Genomic DNA, 22,097 nt, shown 5'->3' with positions numbered 1-22,097 from the left:
ACTGCAGTTCCTCCGCACTCGTAAGAATTGGCTCTTTGGGACCCCTTTCAACCATAAGGCATGATGTTGGCTGTCAATAGGAATATAAGTATTTACATCTGTAGGTTTCTGATAAATTTTAGTGTTAAGAGTATTATTTTCCTGATAAATGGTCAAATCTAGGAAATTAATTTGCTCCCGACTGCTGGTGAACGTGAATTTTAAGTTGACATTGTTCTCATTCAGTGATTCAAAGAATTCTCCTAATTCTTCCTGAGAGGAGTTCCAAAACAGAAGCACATCATCGATGTAGCGAAACCAGTATAGAAGGGGTCCACCCCAAGCTACGCCATCGTAGATGGCTCGATTTTCCCAATAGCTCATAAACAAATTAGCGTAGCTTGGGGCGAATTTCGTCCCCATCGCAGTACCGTTCTTTTGAAGAAAAAATTCACCATTAAAGAAAAAATGATTATTTTTAAGTATGAAATCAATAGCCTCCAATGTGAAATCCTCTCTCTCCTTTGTCATTTCTGTCTTATTAAGGAACCATGTAATGGCTTCTAAGCCCTGTTCATGTCTGATACAGGTATAGAGTGATGTTACATCGGTAGAGGCCATACTCATGCCATCTTCCCACTTAATATTCTGAAGTTTGTTGATAACATCAGCTGTGTCTTTCAAATAAGAGGGGTTAGAGGTAACAAAGGGCTGTAGGATTGAGTCCACCAAGGCGGAAAGGTTGGATGTGAGGCTTCCAGTTCCGGCTATGATGGGCCTTCCAGGAGGGTTTATCAAGCTTTTATGGACTTTGGGAAGTATGTATATAGTAGGAGTTACTGGATCCTCTATATTCACAAAGTCATACTCTTCTTCGGTCATACCTTGGCTCTGCTGATGTTTATTAATGAGCACAAGGAATTTTTCCTTAATCACATTGGATGGATCCCCTTTTAATTTGATGTAGGTTTCACTATCAGCCAGTTGTCTCATGACTTCTCCGATGTAGTCCTCACGGTTTAATATAGCTATGCCACCACCTTTATCACAAGGTTTTATGATGATATCCTCATCTTTGCTGAGATCTTCTATAATTTTCCTCTCCCACTTATTGAGGTTAAATTTCATCTTGGGTTTCTTTTAATTCTTCACTTCCTCCAACACTAACTTAGTGAAGGTTTCGATGAAGGGCCCTTTGACATGAGTTGGATAGAATTTTGATCTCTTTTTTTTCCTTTTGTTGGGAGTTTCTTCTTCTATTGGTTCTGTAGTTCCCATGGTTTCCTCTGATTGTTCTCCTCTAGCTTTACCCTCTGACTCCTTTAGTGCGAAGAATTTCCTCAAAGTGATTTTTCTAACGAACTTTTGAATATCAATGTACTTATCAAAGTCATTCATATAGGATGTTGGAGCATATTTAAGGCCCTTGTTCAGCACTTTTATTTCTTGCTCACTTAATTTTCTTTTACTGAGATTGAACGCTAGATTAGTTGGTGTCTGTTCTATAGGAGTACAGGTATTCTTCTTTTTACTTCTTTTTCTGTTGATCCCTCCTCTACAACCTCGTTTTGTCGGTCTCATTAAATTCGTTATTTTTCTCTTTTTCTTTTTTTCTTCTTGTTTATTTTCCTCGATGTTTTGTTGGTAGGCAGTTGTAACTTCAAGATGATTTACTGCTGGGGTGATGGACTTATCGATGGAGTGATTTAGAGGCGGTCCCTCCTTGAGGACCTTTCTCCTAAAAAAGGTTGCCTCCTAGTTTGTATCTCCTCACTCACATGACGGGTTGTCCTTCTTGTATTCCTCATGGTTGATCTTCTATTGTATCCATGAGTGGTGGTTTCTTTATTTCCATTTTGGAGGCTATAATTCTTCCTTTTTGATTCATGATCTCTATCCCTAGGAGACTGTTCCCTTCTCCTCGGAATATGCTCTCTATAGCGTCCATCGTGATCATTCCTGTTCTTTTGGGGGCCATAGTTCTTCCTTCTTGTGTCCTGATCTCTATCCTTAGAAAACTGATCTCTTCTCCTTGGAGTGGGCTCCTTGTGTGGTCTATTCGGATAATTCCTGTTCTCATCAGCATATCTATGGGGATATTCATTATATGTGTCTACCCTTTGATAATGTCTGTGAGGTCCAGATGGTTCTCGCCAGTCATAGGGATTTCTTCTCCATTCCCTTCTTAAACTGCGAGTATCTTGATTTCTATAATTTCTCCCATTGTTGGTGTAGTAATTAGACCTTTTGACATGATCATTTTGTTGACCGTACGTTACGGTAGGTCTTGATCTATGTGGGCTGAAAGTCCTTATCCCATGGTGTCCTTCTTTCGTATTTCGCTCCCCTCTGCTCCATTGTATCTGATCTCTAGTTTTATTTCTTCTAATAATACCAAATTTATAGAAGTCATAATCTCTTTGTAGCTTTCCCTGTTTTTTCTTTATTAGGAATTCTGTATTTCTTTCGATCTTCTCCGTGATGTTTTTTTCCAAATCCGCAAAAGTTGATAATTGATTGAATGGTTGTATAAGGGTTTGCAGTATTTCTATCCTTTCATTGGTTTCTTTAAGTTTAATTTTCCTTTCCTTTAATATGATGGACATGAGTGATAGTGAACATTTTTCTAGAACAGTGTTCCACTCATTTTGAAAGTCCTCGGATCCATCTTGGAAGGTAGGAGGTTTAATGATTCTCAGACCCTTTGGTATTATTTGTTCAGCTTGATATTTCTCGAGGGTAGCGACTTCCCACCATAATTTATTCTCCTTTAATAGCCAATCACACAGACGGTTCATGGCGGTCTCAAGGTTATCGTCGGTCATTTCAATTTCATCATCTTTGAAATTCATTTTAAGGGCTTCTTCTATTCTTGCTGTTCTTCCCTCACGGTGCTTGAACATGGTGCTGCCTAGAGGATTACGAGGGATACTGGACAATGATGCTAAAAAACGTGAAAAACCTCTTGGGCGCTCCTTATCTACCGTTGGCTGCCTTCTAAGTCCAAAAGATGGACCTATCCCAAAAAAGATCCAGAAATTTGAACAGAAAAAAGTGATTTTATGGACTAGATGGCGCTAACGTGCAAGCAAGAATGGTATAGGGAGGGAATGAGAATACTTAGCTATGCTCTGTATATCCCAATAATGGACCGGAAGGTTCTGTGTCCGGATCCTTGATGTAGCACTCGACCACAGAAGAGGGATATGAAAAGAAAATACACAATGTGTAGTATTGTTATGTGTCCTACAGCAAAAACTTCATCAATCTCATCCGGCGTACCTCACTTACGATGTGAGTCGTCGGATGATATACATAAAGGTATCTTTAAACTTTAGGTATCTTCACATGAACACACCTCACTTACATGGAGGCGGGTATCTTTACTCATATAAAGGTATCTTTTCAGACCATAGCAAATGATTTTCACAAGGAAATAATAACCAATTTCTTTCAGAAATGTTGGTACGAGATCAGCGTACCTAACACTCACTCTGACAGCTGAATGTCTCCTCACATCACGGTTTCTTTGAAACTTTTGGACTTAGAAGGCAGCCAACGGTAGATAAGGAGCGCCCAAGAGGTTTTTCACGTTTTTTAGCATCATTGTCCAGTATCCCTCGTAATCCTCTAGGCAGCACCATGTTCAAGCACCGTGAGGGAAGAACAGCAAGAATAGAAGAAGCCCTTAAAATGAATTTCAAAGATGATGAAATTGAAATGACCGACGATAACCTTGAGACCGCCATGAACCGTCTGTGTGATTGGCTATTAAAGGAGAATAAATTATGGTGGGAAGTCGCTACCCTCGAGAAATATCAAGCTGAACAAATAATACCAAAGGGTCTGAGAATCATTAAACCTCCTACCTTCCAAGATGGATCCGAGGACTTTCAAAATGAGTGGAACACTGTTCTAGAAAAATGTTCACTATCACTCATGTCCATCATATTAAAGGAAAGGAAAATTAAACTTAAAGAAACCAATGAAAGGATAGAAATACTGCAAACCCTTATACAACCATTCAATCAATTATCAACTTTTGCGGATTTGGAAAAAAACATCACGGAGAAGATCGAAAGAAATACAGAATTCCTAATAAAGAAAAAACAGGGAAAGCTACAAAGAGATTATGACTTCTATAAATTTGGTATTATTAGAAGAAATAAAACTAGAGATCAGATACAATGGAGCAGAGGGGAGCGAAATACAAAAGAAGGACACCATGGGATAAGGACTTTCAGCCCACATAGATCAAGACCTACCGTAACGTACGGTCAACAAAATAATCATGTCAAAAGGTCTAATTACTACACCAACAATGGGAGAAATTATAGAAATCAAGATACTCGCAGTTTAAGAAGGGAATGGAGAAGAAATCCCTATGACTGGCGAGAACCATCTGGACCTCACAGACATTATCAAAGGGTAGACACATATAATGAATATCCCCATAGATATGCTGATGAGAACAGGAATTATCCGAATAGACCACACAAGGAGCCCACTCCAAGGAGAAGAGATCAGTTTTCTAAGGATAGAGATCAAGACACAAGAAGGAAGAACTATGGCCCCAAAAGAACAGGAATGATCACGATGGACGCTATAGAGAGCATATTTCGAGGAGAAGGGAACAGTCTCCTAGGGATAGAGATCATGAATCAAAAAGGAAGAATTATAGCCTCCAAAATGGAAATAAAGAAACCACCACTCATGGATACAATAGAAGATCAACCATGAGGAATACAAGAAGGACAACCCGTCATGTGAGTGAGGAGATACAAACTAGGAGGCAACCTTTTTTAGGAGAAAGGTCCTCAAGGAGGGACCGCCTCTAAATCACTCCATCGATAAGTCCATCACCCCAGCAGTAAATCATCTTGAAGTTACAACTGCCTACCAACAAAACATCGAGGAAAATAAACAAGAAGAAAAAAAGAAAAAGAGAAAAATAACGAATTTAATGAGACCGACAAAACGAGGTTGTAGAGGAGGGATCAACAGAAAAAGAAGTAAAAAGAAGAATACCTGTACTCCTATAGAACAGACACCAACTAATCTAGTGTTCAATCTCAGTAAAAGAAAATTAAGTGAGCAAGAAATAAAAGTGCTGAACAAGGGCCTTAAATATGCTCCAACATCCTATATGAATGACTTTGATAAGTACATTGATATTCAAAAGTTCGTTAGAAAAATCACTTTGAGGAAATTCTTCGCACTAAAGGAGTCAGAGGGTAAAGCTAGAGGAGAACAATCAGAGGAAACCATGGGAACTACAGAACCAATAGAAGAAGAAACTCCCAACAAAAGGAAAAAAAAGAGATCAAAATTCTATCCAACTCATGTCAAAGGGCCCTTCATCGAAACCTTCACTAAGTTAGTGTTGGAGGAAGTGAAGAATTAAAAGAAACCCAAGATGAAATTTAACCTCAATAAGCGGGAGAGGAAAATTATAGAAGATCTCAGCAAAGATGAGGATATCATCATAAAACCTTGTGATAAAGGTGGTGGCATAGCTATATTAAACCGTGAGGACTACGTCGGAGAAGTCATGAGACAACTGGCTGATAGTGAAACCTACATCAAATTAAAAGGGGATCCATCCAATGTGATTAAGGAAAAATTCCTTGTGCTCATTAATAAACATCAGCAGAGCCAAGGTATGACCAAAGAAGAGTATGACTTTGTGAATATAGAGGATCCAGTAACTCCTACTATATACATACTTCCCAAAGTCCATAAAAGCTTGATAAACCCTCCTGGAAGGCCCATCATAGCCGGAACTGGAAGCCTCACATCCAACCTTTCCGCCTTGGTGGACTCAATCCTACAGCCCTTTGTTACCTCTAACCCCTCTTATTTGAAAGACACAGCTGATGTTATCAACAAACTTCAGAATATTAAGTGGGAAGATGGCATGAGTATGGCCTCTACCGATGTAACATCACTCTATACCTGTATCAGACATGAACAGGGCTTAGAAGCCATTACATGGTTCCTTAATAAGACAGAAATGACAAAGGAGAGAAAGGATTTCACATTGGAGGCTATTGATTTCATACTTAAAAATAATAATTTTTTCTTTAATGGTGAATTTTTTCTTCAAAAGAACGGTACTGCGATGGGGACGAAATTTGCCCCAAGCTACGCTAATTTGTTTATGAGCTATTGGGAAAATCGAGCCATCTACGATGGCGTAGCTTGGGGTGGACCCCTTCTATACTGGTTTCGCTACATCGATGATGTGCTTCTGTTTTGGAACTCCTCTCAGGAAGAATTAGGAGAATTCTTTGAATCACTGAATGAGAACAATGTCAACTTAAAATTCACGTTCACCAGCAGTCGGGAGCAAATTAATTTCCTAGATTTGACCATTTATCAGGAAAATAATACTCTTAACACTAAAATTTATCAGAAACCTACAGATGTAAATACTTATATTCCTATTGACAGCCAACATCATGCCTTATGGTTGAAAGGGGTCCCAAAGAGCCAATTCTTACGAGTGCGGAGGAACTGCAGTCATGATCAGGTCTTTAAACAACAGTCACTCCAAATGAAGAAGAACTTCGTCGGGAAAGGATATAATGAGGAAGATTTGAACCAAGTCATCTGTGAAGTAGAGCAAATAGACCGCACATCCTTACTGTCATCTAATCGGACCAAGAAGAAAGAAAATTCCAACAAACTCACTTGGGCCTTCATATCTCAGTACGACTCCCAGCATAGACAAATTGAGAAAGTCATTAGGAAAAACTGGTATCTCCTAACTAGAGACCCGATCCTTGCCAACATAATACCAAAAAAACCAAATTTTGTATATAGGAAATCAAGAAATCTAAAAAACCATCTAGTAAGGAGCGCTTTGCCCATGCCGACTCGAAACCTAATTAGAACTAAGGGCTTCCACAGATGTGGGCTGTGCATTGTTTGTAAAAACATTAAAGATCCTACCAGTAAACATTCCGAAGTAACAGTTAATAATGTCATCTTTAAAATCAGGGACTTTATCACCTGCCATACTGCAAATGTGATCTACTTGATTGAATGTTCCTGTGGCCTTCATTATATTGGTAGAACCACAAGACCGCTCAAGATAAGAATAGGCGAACATCTACGAAATGTAAAAAAAGGAGTAGAGACCCACCATCTGTCTAACCATTTCAAAAAGAAACACAACTGCTCCATTCAACACATAAAGAAGTTTATTGGAATCAAACATATTAAATCTACCTGGAGAGATAACAACATCGATAAAAACCTTGCCATCTCCGAGATGAAAATTATTTATTCACTTAATACCCTTACCCCAGGGGGACTAAACCACGACTTCGAACTTAAATGGTTTCTTTAATTGACATCAGAGAGATAAGTAGACACTTATTAATGTCATTCCCCTATCTTGCCTTATTGGTCTGCGAAATTTATTGACAGTTAGGGCTTGTGATGAACCAACTCAAGGAGTTAGTATTTCATTCATAATACTCCCTGTTATTTATTAACAAACTCACTGTGAAGATTTAGTAGGTTTTTTAGATATTTCTTTGATATTTTTTTCCTTGATGTTTGGTAATACAGTAATTCTATACTTGTTTATTTCAGCAGTTGTGAGCATAAATACTGGGATACTCTAACTAGGAGAGAAAGGAGAGGATTATGGCTATTAATTTTATCCATTGCAAATTACGAATGACTATTTAGAACTACTAAAATGGCTCCTGCTGTGTACTACAAAGACCATAATCCCCCGTGATGCGGCTGGTCGACATTTAATTGATTGACACCACTGAGAAACCACAACGTGATCATTCTGTCAGCAAAAGCAGTGGAAGGACTGTGGCCAGAAACTACATCACCCATAATTCCGAGGGAGACATAAGGTCTCCGTCCTCTGTTTCCACTGCACATAAAGAACTACACCAGGAGACTACATTTCCTACAATCCTAAGCGGGATGTAATATCCGGTAACCGCCGCCACTTCCTTCGTTTGAAGACTACACTACCCAGAATTCCGAGCAAAATGAAAACTTCCGTTTTCTCCGATATCTGCACATAAAGAACTACGACAGGAGACTGCATTTCCCACAATCCCTAGTGGGACGCAACGTCCGGTTGCCGCCGCTATTCCACTTCCTTCAGAAGACTACAATACCCACAATTCCGAGCGGGATGAAAACTTCCGGTTTCCTCGACATCAGCATTTATTTTAAAGAATTATTATCAGGACAATGGAGGAAATATGCATATGGACGATTAGTTATCTCTGTATACAACAGGAAGTTATTTTATATATGTGTATGTTCAATTTTATATTTTTCTTGTTACTTCCGGTTCCGGTCACATGACCAGAAGTAATTTATTATTACTATAAATAGGGCAACCTATTGTACAGACCCTCATGCCTTGAAAAAGAGTCTTTGACTCGAAACACGTTGACAAAGAGGGAGCATTGCATCAGCGGACCTGTCAACCCCACCTGAGGGAAGGTAAGACCTTGTCCTTTCTTTTTTTTTGGAACCTACATAAGTTGGCCACTTTCATGTTCCAAGACGGTACTTACCTCCCTCAGACTTTGACTCTTACGCTGAATCAAGCCTTTTATGTTGTATTTTATCTTTGAATAAAATCATATTCTTTTATCCCCTTTGGACAGAGCTTATTTTCAAAGAAACCGTGATGTGAGGAGACATTCAGCTGTCAGAGTGAGTGTTAGGTACGCTGATCTCGTACCAACATTTCTGAAAGAAATTGGTTATTATTTCCTTGTGAAAATCATTTGCTATGGTCTGAAAAGATACCTTTATATGAGTAAAGATACCTGCCTCCATGTAAGTGAGGTGTGTTCATGTGAAGATACCTAAAGTTTAAAGATACCTTTATGTATATCATCCGACGACTCACATCGTAAGTGAGGTACGCCGGATGAGATTGATGAAGTTTTTGCTGTAGGACACATAACAATACTACACATTGTGTATTTTCTTTTCATATCCCTCTTCTGTGGTCGAGTGCTACATCAAGGATCTGGACACAGAACCTTCCGGTCCATTATTGGGATATACAGAGCATAGCTAAGTATTCTCATTCCCTCCCTATACCATTCTTGCTTGCACGTTAGCGCCATCTAGTCCATAAAATCACTTTTTTCTGTTCAAATTTCTGGATCTTTTTTGGGATAGGTCCATCTTTTGGACTTAGAAGGCAGCCAACGGTAGATAAGGAGCGCCCAAGAGGTTTTTCACGTTTTTTAGCATCATTGTCCAGTATCCCTCGTAATCCTCTAGGCAGCACCATGTTCAAGCACCGTGAGGGAAGAACAGCAAGAATAGAAGAAGCCCTTAAAATGAATTTCAAAGATGATGAAATTGAAATGACCGACGATAACCTTGAGACCGCCATGAACCGTCTGTGTGATTGGCTATTAAAGGAGAATAAATTATGGTGGGAAGTCGCTACCCTCGAGAAATATCAAGCTGAACAAATAATACCAAAGGGTCTGAGAATCATTAAACCTCCTACCTTCCAAGATGGATCCGAGGACTTTCAAAATGAGTGGAACACTGTTCTAGAAAAATGTTCACTATCACTCATGTCCATCATATTAAAGGAAAGGAAAATTAAACTTAAAGAAACCAATGAAAGGATAGAAATACTGCAAACCCTTATACAACCATTCAATCAATTATCAACTTTTGCGGATTTGGAAAAAAACATCACGGAGAAGATCGAAAGAAATACAGAATTCCTAATAAAGAAAAAACAGGGAAAGCTACAAAGAGATTATGACTTCTATAAATTTGGTATTATTAGAAGACATAAAACTAGAGATCAGATACAATGGAGCAGAGGGGAGCGAAATACGAAAGAAGGACACCATGGGATAAGGACTTTCAGCCCACATAGATCAAGACCTACCGTAACGTACGGTCAACAAAATAATCATGTCAAAAGGTCTAATTACTACACCAACAATGGGAGAAATTATAGAAATCAAGATACTCGCAGTTTAAGAAGGGAATGGAGAAGAAATCCCTATGACTGGCGAGAACCATCTGGACCTCACAGACATTATCAAAGGGTAGACACATATAATGAATATCCCCATAGATATGCTGATGAGAACAGGAATTATCCGAATAGACCACACAAGGAGCCCACTCCAAGGAGAAGAGATCAGTTTTCTAAGGATAGAGATCAGGACACAAGAAGGAAGAACTATGGCCCCCAAAAGAACAGGAATGATCACGATGGACGCTATAGAGAGCATATTCCGAGGAGAAGGGAACAGTCTCCTAGGGATAGAGATCATGAATCAAAAAGGAAGAATTATAGCCTCCAAAATGGAAATAAAGAAACCACCACTCATGGATACAATAGAAGATCAACCATGAGGAATACAAGAAGGACAACCCGTCATGTGAGTGAGGAGATACAAACTAGGAGGCAACCTTTTTTAGGAGAAAGGTCCTCAAGGAGGGACCGCCTCTAAATCACTCCATCGATAAGTCCATCACCCCAGCAGTAAATCATCTTGAAGTTACAACTGCCTACCAACAAAACATCGAGGAAAATAAACAAGAAGAAAAAAAGAAAAAGAGAAAAATAACGAATTTAATGAGACCGACAAAACGAGGTTGTAGAGGAGGGATCAACAGAAAAAGAAGTAAAAAGAAGAATACCTGTACTCCTATAGAACAGACACCAACTAATTTAGTGTTCAATCTCAGTAAAAGAAAATTAAGTGAGCAAGAAATAAAAGTGCTGAACAAGGGCCTTAAATATGCTCCAACATCCTATATGAATGACTTTGATAAGTACATTGATGTTCAAAAGTTCGTTAGAAAAATCACTTTGAGGAAATTCTTCGCACTAAAGGAGTCAGAGGGTAAAGCTAGAGGAGAACAATCAGAGGAAACCATGGGAACTACAGAACCAATAGAAGAAGAAACTCCCAACAAAAGGAAAAAAAAGAGATCAAAATTCTATCCAACTCATGTCAAAGGGCCCTTCATCGAAACCTTCACTAAGTTAGTGTTGGAGGAAGTGAAAAATTTAAAGAAACCCAAGATGAAATTTAACCTCAATAAGCGGGAGAGGAAAATTATAGAAGATCTCAGCAAAGATGAGGATATCATCATAAAACCTTGTGATAAAGGTGGTGGCATAGCTATATTAAACCGTGAGGACTACATCGGAGAAGTCATGAGACAACTGGCTGATAGTGAAACCTACATCAAATTAAAAGGGGATCCATCCAATGTGATTAAGGAAAAATTCCTTGTGCTCATTAATAAACATCAGCAGAGCCAAGGTATGACCAAAGAAGAGTATGACTTTGTGAATATAGAGGATCCAGTAACTCCTACTATATACATACTTCCCAAAGTCCATAAAAGCTTGATAAACCCTCCTGGAAGGCCCATCATAGCCGGAACTGGAAGCCTCACATCCAACCTTTCCGCCTTGGTGGACTCAATCCTACAGCCCTTTGTTACCTCTAACCCCTCTTATTTGAAAGACACAGCTGATGTTATCAACAAACTTCAGAATATTAAGTGGGAAGATGGCATGAGTATGGCCTCTACCGATGTAACATCACTCTATACCTGTATCAGACATGAACAGGGCTTAGAAGCCATTACATGGTTCCTTAATAAGACAGAAATGACAAAGGAGAGAAAGGATTTCACATTGGAGGCTATTGATTTCATACTTAAAAATAATCATTTTTTCTTTAATGGTGAATTTTTTCTTCAAAAGAACGGTACTGCGATGAGGACGAAATTCGCCCCAAGCTACGCTAATTTGTTTATGAGCTATTGGGAAAATCGAGCCATCTACGATGGCGTAGCTTGGGGTGGACCCCTTCTATACTGGTTTCGCTACATCGATGATGTGCTTCTGTTTTGGAACTCCTCTCAGGAAGAATTAGGAGAATTCTTTGAATCACTGAATGAGAACAATGTCAACTTAAAATTCACGTTCACCAGCAGTCGGGAGCAAATTAATTTCCTAGATTTGACCATTTATCAGGAAAATAATACTCTTAACACTAAAATTTATCAGAAACCTACAGATGTAAATACTTATATTCCTATTGACAGCCAACATCATGCCTTATGGTTGAAAGGGGTCCCAAAGAGCCAATTCTTACGAGTGCGGAGGAACTGCAGTCATGATCAGGTCTTTAAACAACAGTCACTCCAAATGAAGAAGAACTTCGTCGGGAAAGGATATAATGAGGAAGATTTGAACCAAGTCATCTGTGAAGTAGAGCAAATAGACCGCACATCCTTATTGTCATCTAATCGGACCAAGAAGAAAGAAAATTCCAACAAACTCACTTGGGCCTTCATATCTCAGTACGACTCCCAGCATAGACAAATTGAGAAAGTCATTAGGAAAAACTGGTATCTCCTAACTAGAGACCCGATCCTTGCCAACATAATACCAAAAAAACCAAATTTTGTATATAGGAAATCAAGAAATCTAAAAAACCATCTAGTAAGGAGCGCTTTGCCCATGCCGACTCGAAACCTAATTAGAACTAAGGGCTTCCACAGATGTGGGCTGTGCATTGTTTGTAAAAACATTAAAGATCCTACCAGTAAACATTCCGAAGTAACAGTTAATAATGTCATCTTTAAAATCAGGGACTTTATCACCTGCCATACTGCAAATGTGATCTACTTGATTGAATGTTCCTGTGGCCTTCATTATATTGGTAGAACCACAAGACCGCTCAAGATAAGAATAGGCGAACATCTACGAAATGTAAAAAAAGGAGTAGAGACCCACCATCTGTCTAACCATTTCAAAAAGAAACACAACTGCTCCATTCAACACATAAAGAAGTTTATTGGAATCAAACATATTAAATCTACCTGGAGAGATAACAACATCGATAAAAACCTTGCCATCTCCGAGATGAAAATTATTTATTCACTTAATACCCTTACCCCAGGGGGACTAAACCACGACTTCGAACTTAAATGGTTTCTTTAATTGACATCAGAGAGATAAGTAGACACTTATTAATGTCATTCCCCTATCTTGCCTTATTGGTCTGCGAAATTTATTGACAGTTAGGGCTTGTGATGAACCAACTCAAGGAGTTAGTATTTCATTCATAATACTCCCTGTTATTTATTAACAAACTCACTGTGAAGATTTAGTAGGTTTTTTAGATATTTCTTTGATATTTTTTTCCTTGATGTTTGGTAATACAGTAATTCTATACTTGTTTATTTCAGCAGTTGTAAGCATAAATACTGGGATACTCTAACTAGGAGAGAAAGGAGAGGATTATGGCTATTAATTTTATCCATTGCAAATTACGAATGACTATTTAGAACTACTAAAATGGCTCCTGCTGTGTACTACAAAGACCATAATCCCCCGTGATGCGGCTGGTCGACATTTAATTGATTGACACCACTGAGAAACCACAACGTGATCATTCTGTCAGCAAAAGCAGTGGAAGGACTGTGGCCAGAAACTACATCACCCATAATTCCGAGGGAGACATAAGGTCTCCGTCCTCTGTTTCCACTGCACATAAAGAACTACACCAGGAGACTACATTTCCTACAATCCTAAGCGGGATGTAATATCCGGTAACCGCCGCCACTTCCTTCGTTTTGAAGACTACACTACCCAGAATTCCGAGCAAAATGAAAACTTCCGTTTTCTCCGATATCTGCACATAAAGAACTACGACAGGAGACTGCATTTCCCACAATCCCTAGTGGGACGCAACGTCCGGTTGCCGCCGCTATTCCACTTCCTTCAGAAGACTACAATACCCACAATTCCGAGCGGGATGAAAACTTCCGGTTTCCTCGACATCAGCATTTATTTTAAAGAATTATTATCAGGACAATGGAGGAAATATGCATATGGACGATTAGTTATCTCTGTATACAACAGGAAGTTATTTTATATATGTGTATGTTCAATTTTATATTTTTCTTGTTACTTCCGGTTCCGGTCACATGACCAGAAGTAATTTATTATTACTATAAATAGGGCAACCTATTGTACAGACCCTCATGCCTTGAAAAAGAGTCTTTGACTCGAAACGCGTTGACAAAGAGGGAGCATTGCATCAGCGGACCTGTCAACCCCACCTGAGGGAAGGTAAGACCTTGTCCTTTCTTTTTTTTTTGGAACCTACATAAGTTGGCCACTTTCATGTTCCAAGACGGTACTTACCTCCCTCAGACTTTGACTCTTACGCTGAATCAAGCCTTTTATGTTGTATTTTATCTTTGAATAAAATCATATTCTTTTATCCCCTTTGGACGGAGCTTATTTTCAAAGAAACCGTGATGTGAGGAGACATTCAGCTGTCAGAGTGAGTGTTAGGTACGCTGATCTCGTACCAACATTTCTGAAAGAAATTGGTTACTATTTCCTTGTGAAAATCATTTGCTATGGTCTGAAAAGATACCTTTATATGAGTAAAGATACCCGCCTCCATGTAAGTGAGGTGTGTTCATGTGAAGATACCTAAAGTTTAAAGATACCTTTATGTATATCATCCGACGACTCACATCGTAAGTGAGGTACGCCGGATGAGATTGATGAAGTTTTTGCTGTAGGACACATAACAATACTACACATTGTGTATTTTCTTTTCATATCCCTCTTCTGTGGTCGAGTGCTACATCAAGGATCCGGACACAGAACCTTCCGGTCCATTATTGGGATATACAGAGCATAGCTAAGTATTCTCATTCCCTCCCTATACCATTCTTGCTTGCACGTTAGCGCCATCTAGTCCATAAAATCACTTTTTTCTGTTCAAATTTCTGGATCTTTTTTGGGATAGGTCCATCTTTTGGACTTAGAAGGCAGCCAACGGTAGATAAGGAGCGCCCAAGAGGTTTTTCACGTTTTTTAGCATCAATTCCTCATGCCAGTACGAACCTTAGAGTGTACCATGGGCGTGGTTAAAAATCTATAATGCAGAGACATGGCTTTTTTTGGAAACCAGGGGCTGTCTGAGCATATAATCTAAAGGATTATCCAGATCAAACCCCAATAATGCTCGAAGAGTAGAGCTAGTATAATGTTGCATTTGTAGAAAAGCCATGGGGTATCTAACCAAAATTGGGTATTTTTGTGTAGCTTGGTGGAAAGTCATAGGCCCGCCACTGGGCAAGTCTATTGTTTTCCCTATGTCTGTCAGACCCTCATGATAAAAAGCAGTGAATGGAAATCCCACCTTCCCGTGCTGGAACTCATTATTATCCAGAAAAGGCAAGTATGGAGATTTGTGAACCCCTAAATTTCTATTACAGTGTAACAGGTGTCAAAGGCAGTAAATTGACCACAATAAGGAATTATCCTTCAAATCGTGTTCTATGACCACCTCTTGGTCATGTAAAAACGTCACTAAAGTCCCCTTTTGAAGAAGCTGAGAATCCAATCGTTTTAGTATAAAGATCTGTGTCATTAAGCCAATCTTTTAAAAACCTCAGTAGAGCTGCATGATTATAAAGTTGTACATTTGGGAAGTTGAGACCTCCATTAAATTTGGGTTGTTGTAGTTTTACCATAGCGATTCGCGGTCTCTCCCCCTTCCAAATAAATCGTCTAAATAAAGAGATTAAAGTAGACAGGTCCTTATTACTGACCAGTACCGGCAGAGATTGTAGTATATAAAGTAGCCTGGGAAAAGTACACATTTTAATTAAGTTTATTCTACTTATGTAAGACAATAATAAATGATTCCCAGATCTTCCAGCTCTGATTTAATAGATCGGAGTGCCTCCGTGACATTTAATCGATAAGGTTCTGAGGGATATTTAGGAATTTTAACCCCCAGTTACGTTATAAATGATTTAGCCCACAGTATCGGAAATCCATTACGCCAACTAGGTTTCGTTACACCTGCCGCCAGATATAATCCTACGGTTTTGGATAAATTTACTTCATAACCCGAGACTTTACCGTAATCCGCTAACAGTTGTAAAATACCACGGAATGATTCCCGTGGGTTGTCTATATATAAAAGCCAATAATTTTATGTGTATTACAGTACCTATCGGAATGCCCCGGTACAAAGAGGAGGCCTGTAATATTCGAAAGAGGGGGTCTATTGACAAATTAGAAAGCAACGGCAACAAGGGGCAGCCTTGTCTAGTGCCCCTTTGCATTGTTGCAAGGGTCACCCTGTTTACCATTGACTAGCAGGGAAGTTTTAGGATCCGAATACAAATATTTAATCAAGTGTATAGCCCCTGCTTTCCAATACTCTGAATAAATGAACCAAGAAACGGTATCGAAGGCTTTATGCGTGTCGAGACTAAGCAACATATGTTTAAAACCAACGTTATTAGCAGAAGCAACCGTAGCTGCTATACAGTAGCAGTATGGATTGCCTTCACTGAAAGACGATCCCGGACAAAGCCTAACTGGTGTTGCGTTAATAATTCAGGGAGGATGGACTGTAATCTATTGGCCCAAATTTTCATAAATATTTTAAAATCAGAGTTTAAGAGGGTTATCGGCATATAGGAATCTACTAAAAGCGTATCTTGGCCAGGTTTAGGGATCAGGGTGATAAATGCCTGCGTAAACGAGGGGTATCTGGGCCTATCTCGATAAATAGTATTAAACAGTTCTAAGAAGGTCGGCACTAAATATTGTTTTAATAATTTATAATACAAACCTGTAAATCTGTCCGGGCCCGGGGTTTTGTGAGGCTTAAGGCCTGCAATGACCACCTTCAATTCCTCCTCAGTAATGTCCCCCATAAGAGAGTCCATCTGGGCTTGTGTCAATGGCGGTAAAGTCGCCGCTGACATCAGCTCCTCTAGCAAATCTGCCTGGATGGGTATAGGACCATACAACTCAGAGTAAAAAGTATTAAATAAAGCCAGCATACCTGTCGTTGTGGTTACGGTGTTATTCCGGGATACATCCTTGAGCGCCGCTATATACAATATGGTTTTCCAGGGTTTCGACATAGTGGCCAGTAATTTCCCTGTCTTGTTGCCCCAGCTGTAATATCTATTTTTAGTGTAATCAATACGCTGTTGAGCCTGGGTTGTCAAAAAAGATTCCAAAAACTGTTTATCCTGTAAATATAAATTAAGGGCTTCCTCCGAAGGAGTTTGCTGATATGCGGTGAAACTCCGTACCATCGCCTCACGAAGAATATGATTTTTTTTGTATTATCTCTTTTAATCCTGGCTACATAGCTAATCACATGACCCCCGCATCACCATCTTTGACGCCTCCCAAAACAACACTGAGTCATCCCAGTGTCCAAAGTTATCATCAACATAAGTGTTCCAGCAATGTCTAATATATTTCAGAAAATCGTCTGAACGAGACAGATAATCAGGGAAGTGCCAAAAGCGGTCAGTGGTACCAGGCGATTGTCTGTAAATATCCAGCCCCACAGGGGCTTGGCCAGAGAGCACAATATCTCCCAGATGGGCCGCCCGAATATGATCTAATAAATGATTGGATACTAGTAAATAATCAATTCTAGATAGGGTTCCATGCACCCTGGACAAATGCGTATATGATCTATCAGATTAATTTAATAACCGCCACGGGTCACTGAGTTGCAATATTTCCTTAAGCTCCTGAATGTACTTCCAGCACAGGGATGACAGGATAGAAAAGCGGGAGGATTTATCCTTCAAGGGGTCATCAACCGCGTTAAATTCACCACCTACTATCAGAGGGAGTTCGACTTGCTAAAATCTGAGTGAGATGGCGCAGGAAAGCACCCATATTCACATTGGGAGCATATAAATTCACTAAAGTAAATTTCAAACCCTCTATATCTACAGTATATCCAATATTAAATATCTCCCCTCAGAATCCGGAAGTACATACAATATCTCATACCACAAGTTCATGTGCAATAAAATTGCCACCCCTCTGGATTTAGTGGAGTGAGATGAGTGAAGACAATCCGCAATCCATGGAGCTCTTAAAATGGAAGTGTCTCCCTCCCTCCAGTGAGTTTGGCCGGGTGGTGTCTGCGAATGTGAGTGAGAACCTTTTTCCTCTTAATCAGGGTATTTAATCCCCCTACGTTCAAGGAAAATACTGAAATATATGACGCCCCTCTATGAGTACTATCCGTGGCTCCAGCTAAATGTCTATCTGCCATCTGGAAATAAAAAAGGTGGTATTGGTAATGAGTCTTATAACCAAAGCTGTATGGAAAGGGCACCGGCCAAACAGTAACCTCAGGCATCCAGATCTCCACCCCCCACCCCCACCCCCCTCCACGCTCCACGGGGCTTCCATTTAGGTCAATTACATCCAACACAGTTCCAATCATTAAGAATCACAGAGTGAAACAACATAATCCTTTTAACAACAAAAATTAAACAATGGTCATCAATATGACCCACTCATTGTGATGGAGGGATCCCACCTTTATCAGAGGGAGCACTCCAAGCCAATGCAAAGAAACACAAAAACAATATTACTAGTAACAACATGAGCAATTTTAACATATAACAATATACCTGGAGACCCGAAGGGTCTAGTATCTCATAGTAAAATAATCACCCGAGGTGAGTAGTAAGCATCAGGCAATTCTGTCCCTCAAATCTACAATAAAATATTAATATGAAATACCAACATCCGTGGGGGATGGAGGCAACGAACTCCGGGCAAATCTATGTTATTACAGATAAATCATCTGCCTTGCAACCAGTAATGTAGTAAAACTATTGCCCACGGGTCATCACCTCCCCCCCACCAGCCAGTCAGCATCTCACAGGGACAGTGCAAAACAGATACTTCCACCAGAGTTTTCGAATTTAACATGAACATAAGAATATAGGACAGTTTGGGTCCAGTAAGAAAAAAGGGAAGAAAAAAGATTTTTAATCCTCTCCACAGCTAGCAGAGGATCGTGCTGGCGAAGGTGGAGCAACAGTAGAGAAATTGATTTTTGCCAGGGAAGGGTCAGTAAATATTGTGGGCCTGCCATTCACCATAACCCGTAATTTAGCGGGGTAAAGTAGTGCAAATCTAATGTTTTTCTCCACCAGTAGTTTACAGACCCCAGAAAAGGCTTTCCTCTACTGTGACACAATCACAGAAAAGTCTTGGATTATCAAGATACGGTTACCATCTACCGTTAAAGTGGAACCATTCTGATAAGACTGCAAAAGCTTTTCTTTATCCCGGAAGTCTAGGAATTTCGCAATGGTATGCTGTGGTCGGCCATCCCTGTCCCTGCGAACAGTACTCATCCTATGAAATCTTTCCACTTGTATTGGCATACCTGAAATGGCAAACCCTAGCACCTCTGGGATCAATACACTAACAAAATTCTGCAGTTGACTATCCGTTTCTGTCTCAGGGATACCCACAAAACGTAGGTTACTAATTCCTATTCTCCAGGTCATCAACCTTTTCAACTAAAGAGTGGATCAGCTGAGATTAAGCCACCAACTCTTGCTATAGTGCGTGGACCGAGTCCTCCACATCACTAGTACGCTGCTCCAGCGTATCCAATCTGGTAGTATTAGATTCTATTTTGGCAAGGGAAGCATCGAGCCGGCATGTAAGTCCTCAGATTTTTTATCCATAAGTGGCACTAACACGGAGATGACCTCCTTAGCATGTTCAGTGGGTGACGACACGCCAATACCCCTGGAACTAGTGTGAGAGACAGTATCATCTACCCTTGATAATGGGAAAGGAGGATTTTGGGTAGCAATTTTTTGTCTAGATCCTTTTTTTTTAGCACATTTTTTTTGCTATTGGAAGGCATGTTGGAATCTGATGAATTACGCCTTTCCAAAAATATGTCCATACCAGGATGTACCTATACCAGCAGGTTCAACTTGTAATTCTAAACCACCCCCACTGTAGGAAGAAATATAACACGCCAAAAAAAAAATTAGACCCAAGTAAAGTACTATACTACGACCCTTCAGGTACATCAATTAAACCTTATCACCGATATTGCATTACAAAATTACATCACTGCTGCAAGCGGCAATATACTAACAAAACTCAATTCACAATGAGCCTTGGGGCTTCTAAAAATAATATATTCCTCAAAGCTACAGTAGCACAAAAAAAAACAGAAACAGAAAATCAAAACGATGCAGGCTTGGGTTTTCAAACCCTTGAGAAGTGTAATTCAATAGGCGGTCAGTAAAGGTCAGCAGACATACATTAACGCATGGCAGCCACAGCACCACATAAAGCAAGGAAATTAAATAAATAATATAAATAAATAATAATTTTAAAAAAATAATTATATATACATATATGATCTTGTCCGTACAGACAACCAGAACAGGTCTCTTAAGACGGCTGGAACAGGCACCATCAAATTTTGGGAAACAGCACACCCAAGGGATCCAAAGCATTCAAAGTTCCCAGCTATGGTCGTATATTAACCACAGTAGAGAGATTGAATCCCTAACCGCAGGGAAAAGCTGGGTGTCCTTGTACAGAAGGTGTGGGGGGTCAAAGTGGAGAGTGGAGAATTGGTGCCAACACAAAAGTTTAAATAGGATGGGGCTATGAAAAGCGGCAGAGAAGGCACTGAAGTGGGAAAAGAAGCAAGGGGGAGAAGAGCTGCATTACCAGCCAGGGCATAAATAGAGCTCCAATAAGGGGGTGGCCGTCTGCTACAACACAGCCCCAAAAAGTAATATACTGCAGTCCTGCGCCTACACTCTCAGTGACCCTTGTTTACCGCGGAAATTGGGTAAATACAGGTTGGGTTGGGAAAAGGCCAATGGAGGGAGAATGTTCTGCACCCCACACTATAGGTTATTAACACACAGTTTCAGGCTGGAACGGAGTCAGCAGTGAAGATAGGGCAGCACAAGGTCACGGGGCGAGTTACAGAAAGTTGGAGGGGACACCAATGAGTCAGCCGACTCATCACCTAACATCAGCGGCACTTCCCCCATCCACCGTTACCTCAGGTCAGCCGGGAGGGGTGATCAATGTGAAGCCGCCTCAATGCTCAGCTCCCCTGCAGCAGCGGAACGTATCCCTTCCACCGCTACTCCAGCCACACCAGGAGAGAACCTGACGAGTCAGCCGCTGCCGCGATCAGCAGGTCTCAGGCGTCTGCAGCATTGTCCCCAGCAGCGGCACTCGAATACGACAGGCTCCCGCCGCGGCCGCAGCAGGCAGGCTCCCAGGGACATGACTCCCAGGGACGCCGACTCCCATGTCCACGTCGTCTCCAGGCACAGGCAAGAATGAGGGGCAGAGAGTAAGTGGCCAAGATCCCCCAGTGACTCCAATGAGCATGCCGGTCACCTCCGCAGCATTTCAGCAGGCCGCACACTCCAGCAAGGTCAAGATTCCAGGCAGCCACAGGTGAGGAGAGCCAGACACGCACGTCCAGTCGCTACAGATCTGCAATGCACAGGACAACCGACACGGCTGGTCCTCCATCCGGAAGCAGCAGCAGGCAGGGGTCCGCTCCAGTCACCATTCAAATGAGCCTCCACCGCCAATCAGTCCACCAGTGAGCAGACAGTCCGCGATGGCACCGGCTTCACAGTAGGAGGCAGGTTAACCCTTGCAGAGGCAGAGTTCTTGAAGCCTCCGTAACAGTTTCGCGCCAAACATCACATTGGCAGTCATACAGTCTGTCTCTGCTGATGGACGTATTCCGGGGATATCTTGCACACTTCACAAGAATTATATCTCCAGGGAGCCTGAACGTTCAAAGCACAGGGAGTCTATTATAATCCCAGCAGGCCAAATTATTTGGGTGGATGAATGGAGATTCTCTCCATGTGGTGTTAAAAAGCAGCCACACTTGGTGGCCCACCCACTGGAAGTCTGAGAAATTCAACTTTAATGAAGAACAAAGTGACCTCCAAAACTTGGCTAAAAACTGTGTTCCATGATCAGAAACGATCACTTGAGGAAGGCCATGCAAGTTAAAGATCTCAGAAATAAATAATGTGGCTAGTGAAGGAGCTGATGGTAATCCTGTTAACAAAATAAAATGCACCATTTTCATAAATCGATCTACTACCACCCAAATTGTATTCCGCCATTTGATGGAGATAACTCAGTTACGAAATCCATTGAGATAGGAGTCCAAGGTCATTTGGGTATAGATAATGGATGTAACAAACCTGAA

At 40.5% G+C, this 22,097-nt stretch overlaps 1 long non-coding RNA gene across 1 annotated transcript in view; it reads right to left on the bottom strand.

Annotated features, from left to right (window-relative positions):
* LOC134945073 (uncharacterized) overlaps positions 1-21,483 on the bottom strand; it is a 104,414-nt gene extending 82,931 nt beyond the window's left edge. The window contains exon 1 of the long non-coding RNA XR_010182036.1: positions 20,912-21,483. This is a non-coding gene — a long non-coding RNA (uncharacterized LOC134945073). The remainder of the gene's footprint in view (positions 1-20,911) is intronic.
* Between the last annotated feature and the right edge of the window lie 614 nt (positions 21,484-22,097).

The sequence above is a fragment of the Pseudophryne corroboree genome, chromosome 7 (assembly GCF_028390025.1).
Source record: "Pseudophryne corroboree isolate aPseCor3 chromosome 7, aPseCor3.hap2, whole genome shotgun sequence".
Taxonomy (NCBI): domain Eukaryota; kingdom Metazoa; phylum Chordata; class Amphibia; order Anura; family Myobatrachidae; genus Pseudophryne; species Pseudophryne corroboree.
The sequence above is the reverse complement of the archived record's forward strand: the minus strand, read 5'-3'. Positions and strand labels throughout refer to the sequence as shown.